The sequence below is a fragment of the Geospiza fortis genome, unplaced genomic scaffold (genome assembly GCF_000277835.1).
Source record: "Geospiza fortis unplaced genomic scaffold, GeoFor_1.0 scaffold279, whole genome shotgun sequence".
NCBI classification, from domain to species: domain Eukaryota; kingdom Metazoa; phylum Chordata; class Aves; order Passeriformes; family Thraupidae; genus Geospiza; species Geospiza fortis.
The window spans coordinates 2,742,265-2,752,390 of record NW_005054352.1 but is presented as its reverse complement, the minus strand read 5'-3'; the positions used below and the strand labels follow the sequence as shown (position 1 = coordinate 2,752,390).

General features: G+C 35.9%; 1 protein-coding gene across 3 annotated transcripts in view; it reads left to right on the top strand.

The window, feature by feature from the left end:
* Positions 1–5,508: 5,508 nt before the first annotated feature.
* Positions 5,509–10,126, top strand: part of KIAA0825 (KIAA0825 ortholog) — a 225,881-nt gene continuing 221,263 nt past the window's right edge. For all 3 annotated transcript variants that reach the window (XM_031058934.1, XM_005423416.2, XM_031058933.1), the window contains exon 1: positions 5,509–5,535. The gene's annotated coding sequence lies outside the window, so the exon portion shown is untranslated. The remainder of the gene's footprint in view (positions 5,536–10,126) is intronic.

Genomic DNA, 10,126 nt, shown 5'->3' with positions numbered 1-10,126 from the left:
CCTGCCCTGGCTAGGGTCGTTAAGTGATACAAAGAGAACTATTAACTCTAACGACTTGTAATTAACATAACAAGCAACACTGCCGCGGCAACTCCAGGTCTAAATTTTGTAACTTAGTTTTTCTACAGAAATAAAATTTACCCAAATTCTGTTCATAACAGTCTGGATGGTTGCATAATTGATGTATTCCAGAGATGGGAGAGCTCTGATCGTTGTGACTGACTTTGATGCATCTTGGCCAGCAAAAGGGTGTTAAATGTTGCTGTAGACTGGGCAAACTGGTCTCCTGAGGTTGCAGGCAGCTTCTGTGTGAAACACCTCCCTCTGCTCCCCAGCATGGGTGCCTGCAAGGTATGTCCAACCCAAAGGCAGGGAGAACTGACTTTTGGAGGTTTGAGTAAAAAAGGCGGTAAGATCTAGCCACATACAGAGATAAAATCCTAAAGTAGCTCCATAGATACTTTGTTGCTTTGTAACTGTTCATTCTGTAAGGCCAAAGATGTTGCTTTGTAACTGTTCATTCTGTAAGGCCAAAGATTGTAAACCTCTATGTTTCTAGCCAAGCCTCTGATATTACAACTCTTCAGACCCACTTATGTTGTATAGTGGATTGACAAATTTAGATACTGTATTAGCATTAATTCTAATCATAGTCATCCGCATAATCACTGTCATATTTCTCATGCCTGACCGAGTCTTCTCTCAGCTACACTGCTACAAGGGGCGTAGTTGGCAGGATGACTTAATCAGGCATATTCAGCAGAGCATTTGCAGACCTTTAAGAGGAAATTTCTGTATTCAAGCGCAGAGAACTAGAAATGGACAGTATGTTGTCTCTCAAAGAACTTCTACAGCAAATCAATCTGGTTTGAGACATGCTTCCAGATCCTGATTTGCTGCAGTTCTTGGAAGCATAAAACAATGCTGCCACTACGTTATTCTGTTGTACTAGATAATCTCTACTTCTCTTCATTTTGAAATTTTATGTTTCATAAGGCTGAAACTCTTATACATTGTTTCTTAATTTTATTCCTCTTTAGTTAACATGGGTGAAATAATCAGCTTACTATTTCAGCGTTAGCAAATAAGCTACTTATTTAAATTGACCAAACATGTTGAAGGTATTGAACTTTAAGGCAAAAACATTCCCAGTCTGAAAAGGGAACACTGACAAAATCATTCAGAAGAAAAAAGAGGAATAATTTATGAAAGGAACTGTAGCTAATGATGCCATCCAGTTGCTTTAAAGTGCTTCTACCTCAACTTTAATGAATTAGATTTGTCAACAGCATATGTTTTATGCACTACTTCTAATGAAGTGGCATACCAGCACTACAGTGTACTTTGAGGTTTATGCCATCAAAGCTTTTTGCTGTCATAAAGTAGACCTTTTTAAATAATAGATACTAAAAACTACATTTAAATAACATTAAGGTTGTGACACAAACACCAAATGACAAACTTCAGGCAATTCAAAGTTAGGGCTGACAACTTGTCATTACCTTGCATTGTCATTTTTCAAAAAAAAAAAAGAAGCACCCTTGCATGATTTAAAGATTGAATGTCAGAGTAACTTTAAATTTCTTGGCTTTTGTGGGCTGGAGTTAGAACCTTACTGTCAGTTTCTATATGGGGTTTTTTGTTGTTTTGTTCGGCTTTTTTTGTTTTGTTTTGTTTCAGTTTTTTGAATATTCTCTGTTTTTAGAAAAATAATAAAAGCAGTGGAAACAGTAAAGGCTTTGCTGTCTTTGTTTTTAATATAAAACACAAATGTAAGAGTATTGGTCAAAGAATGCTATCCTGTTGTCAAACTTCCATGCTGTTCTTTCAAACTTCCCTTGCTTATGTCTTTATTGATTTTTCTATGGAACTTACAAATTATGAGCACTTTAGTCCTGAAGTACTTTAGCTAAAACCCCACAAAGTATTGATAATTCCTAATGCTTTTCCACATAAAGAACCACTTCCATTTTATTGAATACTACTGCCTAAACCAAGAGTATACAGAAAGCTGGTTAAAAGATTTTTAATTACTTAAATATGTGAAACAAAAGCAGGTAAACAGGGGAGTTTCTGTTATTTTTTACACATGCTTTCCCATTTTTTTTGCTGTTAAATGTAATAGAACTTTCTGTTCAGGTATTTTAGCGTGCCTGTATAAACACAGTCCTTTCAGTTCCTCTGTAGAGATGATTCGTCAAGGTCTGTAAGTCTAATGCAGGCAATCTATTATTTTCATCATCATTTTGTCAACTTAATCTAGCATAAACTGGTACTGCTGCCAAGTTGTCAGTCCTGCACCAGTCACTCACTTCAGCCCCATGGTACCATCAGTGCTTATACAGCTGCCTGGTAAATAGGGATAAAGGGGCTTGCACAGGCTAAGTGGCTGGTGCAGAAGGTTGGTAGGATCCTGTGAAAAAAGGGTTAGAAAATGTGGTCTCTTGTTCAACTTGTCTAAATCTCTTTTCTCAGTAGTCAATCAGTTTCTCACAATTTTTTATTGTGTTGCTATTAGTGAGTAATGGTACAAAAACCTAATTTGAATAAAGAGTTGTGATCATTCCAACAAGAATTTGTTTAGAGAGCTAAATCATCTAGTACTACAGGTAAGTGGATTGTTTGAAATCAGAACAGTAGTCTCTAGAATGTTTTAAGTTCTTAAGATGCCATTTGACTGGGTGCATGTAAGTTATGTCAGGTAATGTAAATATAGGGCATTGTTGCCACATTAAATTACAAGCTGGCTTGTACTGAGCATTAATCCAGTTATAAATAAGAAATCCAGCCCAGTTCCATTAACTGGTCCTTGGGCTGACTGACAGAGGCTTCAACCAATAATATCTTTCCTAAGGTGCAAGCATGTCACTGCTTCAAGGTCTAGGGGTGTAAAGTATGAACCCATGGGCTGTTTAGACCTGGGAGTTTTGAATTTCCTATAAAAGTAAGCACTGAACAATAAAGCTCAGCATTCACTGATGTTCGGCCGGGGTTTGGTAGGTGTGCTGCATCACACGTGTAACTGCCACGTGCCAGGGAATGGTGGACAATACAACCTTATTTGTGCTTATACTGTCATATATTTATCCCTGGTGCACACTGTGAGAGAGGAAAAGAATGGAAAAATCATCCTGGTCTGCCTTGGTACCAAAAATCAAATTATTTGTTAAATACACTGGCTTGATATACATTTGCAAAGCTATTTACTTTTGTTTAACTTATTTGGAACAAACTTAAAATTTCTGAGTAAAGTTTAACTCCAAAGATTAGCATAAGGGTGTTGTGCTGTCACTTATTACCAGCTTACCTAGGAAAAATGTGATTTCAATAAATGCTACCCCACTTTTCTATCTTTGAGTACTTTCTTCCTTAGTCAGACTATGTGCCATTAATTAGTTTTCTCATTGGATATTTTGGTTTTTCTGGTATGTCCTTCAAACTGCTTCATGGTGGTGTACCAGTGAAGAGAGTTTTGTTTGGGACGACTTGCTGTTGGCTGGGTCACAACAAGCATAATTTATCTTACAGGTTAGAGTAATTGAATTAAATCTCTGGTTCACTATAGAACTATTATATAAAAATAGATTTGGTGACAGCTCATGCTTCTGAAGGATATTCTGCTAAAGTTATTACTTCATTATTATTTAGTTATTACAGATTTAGGCAGTTAAAAAAAGATATAGAGTAAATCTAAAATTTCCTCCTTGAATCTTACATGGCTTATTTTTTTTAAAGTTGTAAAATTCTTTGAAATTAATACAAGGAAAAAGAAATTTGCTAAAATGTTAGTGTGACCTTGGAGAAAATTTTTACACCTTTAGTTTGTGATGTCCTCCTGTCTTTCTACAAACTTGAAATGTAGTCTTCCTTCAAAAAAACAAAAATTGACTTTAGTTTTCAGTGAAGTTTTGTTATGATGTAATAGGCAAGTAGTACACATTGTTTACACTGTAGTTCCACTTGTTGTCCAGTTGCACAAATCATTTAAGTCTTGTAATTATTTAAGAAATAATACAGTGCATGGTATTCAATTACAAGATATTTATGAGCACTTGCCCTCTTAATAATGAAACCAAAGGCTAAGTGGTTTTGGCACTAAAGAATCTAAAATAAATTTTATAGTAGATTTTTTAAGATAGGGAGGATGAAGCCCTTTCTGCATCACAAATCAGCTCATTGTCTTTCCTTCTTGCACAGTAATTTATGACCTGGTCTGGCTCTGAATAATTATTTCTTTTTCCCAGTGTGAATGCATTTAGTATTGATTAATTCTCTCCATTTTTGTGCTCTTGTCTCTATCATACCTTGAAATAATATTCTTGACACAGCATCTTCCCAGAAGAGATGGCTGAATGTATTAGAACTATCTCTGAATGTTCTTGAACCATGTGGCATTTCCATGGCATACGTAGTAACAGTATAAAGGTAAATGAACTTCACCATGAATACAGTATGTTTCTTTGGTGAGCTGGCAGCTGTGGGATTCTTTGTTGCTCTATGATAAAGAGCTTTAGGCTGGAGCTTAAAGGTATTGTTTACAATGTCTTTGATAAGTAGGAAGTTCCTTTAACTGTAACTATTCCTTTTTTTTCCTTTCATTCTTTTCAACAGGAATGGAAAAATATTGAGGATAAATATTCTTTAAAATTGCCACTTGGTTGTGTGTCCTTTTGCTTTCGTAGCATCATAGTTGAGGTGACTTGTTCTTCCTGCAAAGAGCTAAAGATGTAAGATCTTATAATGTTATAAAGTTATCAAGTAGCAAAACTAAATTGAAATATGGAGAGGGTGTTCTGGGAAGATAAAGGCTACCACTGAGAAACTAGATGGAAAAATTATTTATGTATGGTTTGTGAATTAGTGAGAAGCATCTGCCTTAAGATTTTTTTATCTTCCCTAATAGTTACAGAACTGAAAAGCAATTAGACACAATGTGTAGTTTGATAATCACTAACTAGATGTGGTGTAGACCTACTTTCAGATCATTCAGTATATTTGTAGTTTAATATAGTGTTCCACAGATGCCTTTCGTATCTTCTACTTTTATTCTCTTCAGTAGTTTTTTAACCCCAAATCATATATAATCTGTGGGATTTTTTAATGTACCTGTCAGCAGTCATGAGTTTTGCTCTGAATATAAACTGATAATTAACTAGAAGTCAAGTTATAGTCAGGGCTAAGCACTTCATATAAAGAGGCTTAAATCAATGTCCTTTTAATTAAAACAGACAATACCATTGGTCTGTGTTTTATAATTTTTTTCCTCCTTTAAGTAATCTTCTGACCAGATAGTTTTTTAAGAATAAAATATACAGATCAATCTGATGCAGATCTGTAGTAGAATCAATATACTGCTGAGTATCAAGACTGTGCTTTAACTAGCTGTGCCAAAGGAAAACAGTAAGCTCTTGAAACTCTCTTCTCTAGGAAGAAAAACAGAATTAGAAGGCAAGCAGGAAGATATCTGGCCATGAAGATGAGTGAGTCTTCAGAAGAGCCGGTTACCAGCCCAAGCTGTTGAAAGAGCACTATAAGGTTTCTGTATTAGTAGAAAGCATAATTCTCTTGCTGTGGAACTTTAAACGCCATCTATGCATATGTCTCTGCATTTTGTTGTGATTTTAGAGATTCATCAAAGATGGGCTTTTATTGTTTTGGTATATACGGACTAGTTGTCAAAGAATATTTTAAAATGGTTTTGATTAGGCTTAAATTAAATTCATGCATGGGACAATCATCTGAGGTATTTGAACAAATACTTCACATGGGTCTTCTGATGGGAAGCATCTTGGTTATTATGTTTTCTTGTTTCACATCTAGTAGCACTTCAAAACCTGATTACTGCTTTCAGCTAAAAGATTCAGATAATTAGAGACCAGTGTGTCTATGGGAAGAAAATTTTTGTATTAAAATGTATTATACTTTGATTATTCACATAAACTTATAACATAATGCTAATTATACAATACTGTACCTCATCAGAGAAGTTAATTAGTTTTAAATTGATACAGGTGAAGCAGAGTGTTATGTTCTTGAGCTTACTTTGAGGACAAGCCAACAGAGTGGAAAATGGTTGCAGATGACGTTCTCTGTGGAATTTGTTTTCCTTGAACATATTTCCCATTGTCAAATGGTAACCTTTTTTATATTGTTGCTAGTGTCTTTGAATAAATTTGTCCTCCTTGAAATTCTGATTTATATTACATTGTTAGGAGCAGCCATTTGTTCAATCTTTGAAATGTAAAATGATCTTGAAGCATCCTATGAGATCTACTAAATTGAAATTATTTGTATAATCTTTTTCTTAACTCAGTTAGCTGATGACATGCGATTGTCATTTCTTGAGGGTTTTTTTCCTCAAAACTGCTGGATTTTTTAAACACAATTATAGTTGTTGGTTTGTTAATCCTGTGAGTCAATCTATGCTGAACAAGAAGCTTATCTGAAACCCTTGGCAGCTTCAGTGAAAATTAAAAAGCATGCTTTACTACAGAGATTGTCAAGAGTGAAAATAATATTTGTCCAGTTGGACAGCTTGCTTTTGTAGTCACTAAATGAAAGTTGAGATTCTGTCTCTTCCTTGAAAGCTTCTGTGTCAAGAAGGTAATTTGGACTGTTTGTGGTTTGACAGGGATTATTAAAATCAGATGAAGTGAAGGGAAGAAAGTGTGAGAAAGCAAAATTGACAGTGACACACTATTATTTGCAGCTTGGATCATGATGACTACATTGATATGATAGATTCTAAATGTTAGTTTCACTGTGGAGATATATTAACCAGCAAATACAGTAAAATGCAGTTAGAGATTATTTTTCTGTCTTAAGAGGACACCATCCGACATTTATTTTCACTGGGAAGTTTGGGAGGGGAAGTGTAGCAGAAAATGAAAGATTAGAGAGGGAAACAGAAGGGAAAAGGGAGTGATTCAGAAAGAACTTAATTGTTTCCTCTGTGATTTCATTTATCTTTGTTGTGGTTTTTTTTTTTTTTTTTTTGGAGTTTATTCAGCTTGTTGGTATACTTCAGAGAGAGAACAAAACTGAGAATTAAGAATTGGTGGAATGGGCCATGGGCCATGAAGTTTCTTTTTGCATTGACTTGAATTTGGTAGGAATTTTTTTTGCATTAATAGTTTTGCTTAAAGTGAGCTCAAGTCTTAGATTGCTATTTCACATCCATTTTTCATGACTTGCATCTTGTATGCTATTTTTAAATAGTGATATTTTCTGCCACTTTGAGATAAATAATTTAAAAACTTAACTATATGAATATTGCAATAATTTGAATATTTAATTGCTGAAGATACATTAGCTACCAACTGTATGCATCTTTTGGTGTCTAGTGGATATACAATGTATTATTTAATCTTAATCCTTTCTTAATCTCTTAGTTGTATAGGTAAACTTTCATTTTTTGACTAGACTAGTTAGTGCAGAAGTAAGACATCTGATTAGTTGAGTTTGAAGCGTGCTGTCATTTCTATTTGGTTTCCTTTTCTACTTTCTGGTATGGGAACTTTGTGAAAAATTGCATTTTGGGAGTTTTTAGCTGTAGAGTCTTACAGTTTTATAGGAAAACAAGGAATTCAAAAGAAAATAGGTGACACATGAAAGTCTTTGCTCTTATTTAGCATAGCCATACCTTCGTATCTTTCAAACAATGTCATGCAACATTTGAACAGTTAAGCCATGCTAGCATGTCATCTTCACCTATCTTACAGTAGAAAGCAGCATATTAGCATCCAGAGTGATTTATCTAGCAGAACAGAAGGGATAAGGGAGCAGTTTGGCTGACTGAGGGAAAAGAGGGAAAAGAGGTTGCACAGAGTTGTTTGCAAACTTGCAGAATAAGGACTGTCATGAGAAGAGATAGTGGGATAGCACTTGGGACATTGCTAAAGAAGGTACTCAGGTAACTCAGAACCCAGTGTAAAAGGAAAGTTCCAGACACTGATGTGGACTGGATGGGGAAATGTGAAACACAGATAGCCACATTAAAATTTAAAAAAAATGTACGTAAAAGACAGTCTTACAGGGAAGTAAATGTCATCTATATATTTATATTTACTCCTGTATCCATGTCATCACAGAGTAACCCATCTATATGATACAGGAAAGCCAGTTGATGTAATCTTTTTGGACTTCAGTAAGGCTTTTGATACTGCCTCTCAGAGTATCCTTTTGGACAAAATGTTTGACTTGGAGCTGAATAACCGTTTTATGCAATGGGTGAGCAATTGGCTCATGAGTCAGGCACAAAGGGTTATGGTGAATGGGGTGACATCAGGCTAGTGTTCAGTCAAAAGTGGGCTTCCATGGGGCTCCATCCTCAGTTCTCTTCAACACATTCATTAACACTTGGATGCAGAATTTGAAAGTAAGTCTAGAGATTACGCTGCATTGGGAAGCGCTGTTGTCTCCTTTGAGGGCAGAGAAGCCCTGCAGAGAGACCTGAACAGTTTAGAGAGATGGTCAGTCACCAATTGTGTGAAATTTAACAAGGTCAGGTGCTGATTCTGCACCTGTGATGGGGCAACCCTGGATATGTGCATAGACTAGACTGCTGGAGAGCAGTGCTGTGGAAAGAGACTGGGGTCCTGGTCAATGGAAAGTTGAATATGAGTCAGTAATGTGCCTTGACAGGCAGAAGGGCAAACCAGGCCCAGCATCACCAGGTGGTCAAGAGAGGTGATTGTCCTGCTCTGCTCTGCACTTGACTGGGCCTCACACTGAATAATGTGTGCTCTTTTGGGCACCACAATATAAGAAAGACATTAACCAAAGGAGTGTTATGAAGATGGTAAAGGGTTTGGAAGGAAAGCCTTATGGGGAGCAGCTGAGGTCACTTGGTTTATTCACCCTGCAGAAGAGGAGATTGAGGGGACCCCTCACTGCAATTTTAAATATCCTCATTAGGAGAAGCAGAGGACCAGGTGCTGATCTCTGTGGTAACCACTGACAAGACTCAAGGAAATGAGTCTTCCATGAAGCTCAGTCAGGAAATATTTAGTTTACACATCAGGAAAAGGTTTTTCAGTCAAAGGATGGTTGGGCACTAGAACAGGCTGCTCAGAGAAGTGATTATTGCACCAACTCTGTCTGAGCTCATGAAGTGTTCCAAGAGTGCTCTCAGGCACATTGTGTGACTCTTGGAGTGTCTTTTTCTGAGGGCCGGGAGTTGGACTGATGAATCTGGTTGATCTTTTGCAACTCAAGAGATTCTATAATTCAATGGTATTCTTTAGATGCTTTGTGTACACAATTAGTTCCAAGTGCAGAAATTAAAAAAAAAAAAAATCACAAATTACAGTATTCTAAAATAGAAGAACATTTAAAATTCAGTTTACACTTAAACTTAGTTAAACCTACTCTAGGTTAGTTGGGGTTGTGGGAGAGCTGTATTTCCTGAATACATAGGTTTTACCATGCAATTTAGCCCAATTCCCATAATTTCGAGAATATCCCTGTTCTGTTGAAATTCATCTCTGTTTCCTTGTTGTCTAGTATTCATCAAAGGGGAGATTAATTGAATCAAACTACATTTCCTACTGTTTGCCATCTGTGGAATTAATCTGAAGAGCAAGAAGAGGAAAATAATAAACTCAAAACCTAGCATTTCAGTGTTTGCAGTGTTTTAAGTACAAAAAGATAATTGTTTAGAGCTTCAGAATATGGCAGATCAGAGGGAATACACCTGGCAATAGTGAGTGTGGATTATCTTCTATAGTTCCAGAATTAATTTCAGATTGCTTGTTCGTGTTATCATGTAATGGTTGTAGTGAGTTTTATTCTTAATGTAAACAACAGAAATGAATTTCACAGATAATACAGTATAGTATTTTTACTGCAGGTGAAGTGCACATGTTTACATTTTGGCATAAGTTAGTCTGTGAAGATGTAATTTAAAATTTCATTTCTTAGTGAGATGTGTAATTCAACTCATATCCCTTTCCTTGTATAATTCATTTTTAGAGCAGAGCTTCCAGTTGTGGCAAAGGCATGTCTTTATAATTTTTTTTAAGAAACAATGTAGCACCAGTATTTGGGATTAGCAGAAGCTCTCTTTCCATTCTCCTGTCAAAGTCTAATTCATATAAATGTAAGGGAAAAGGATTGGAATCTTTCC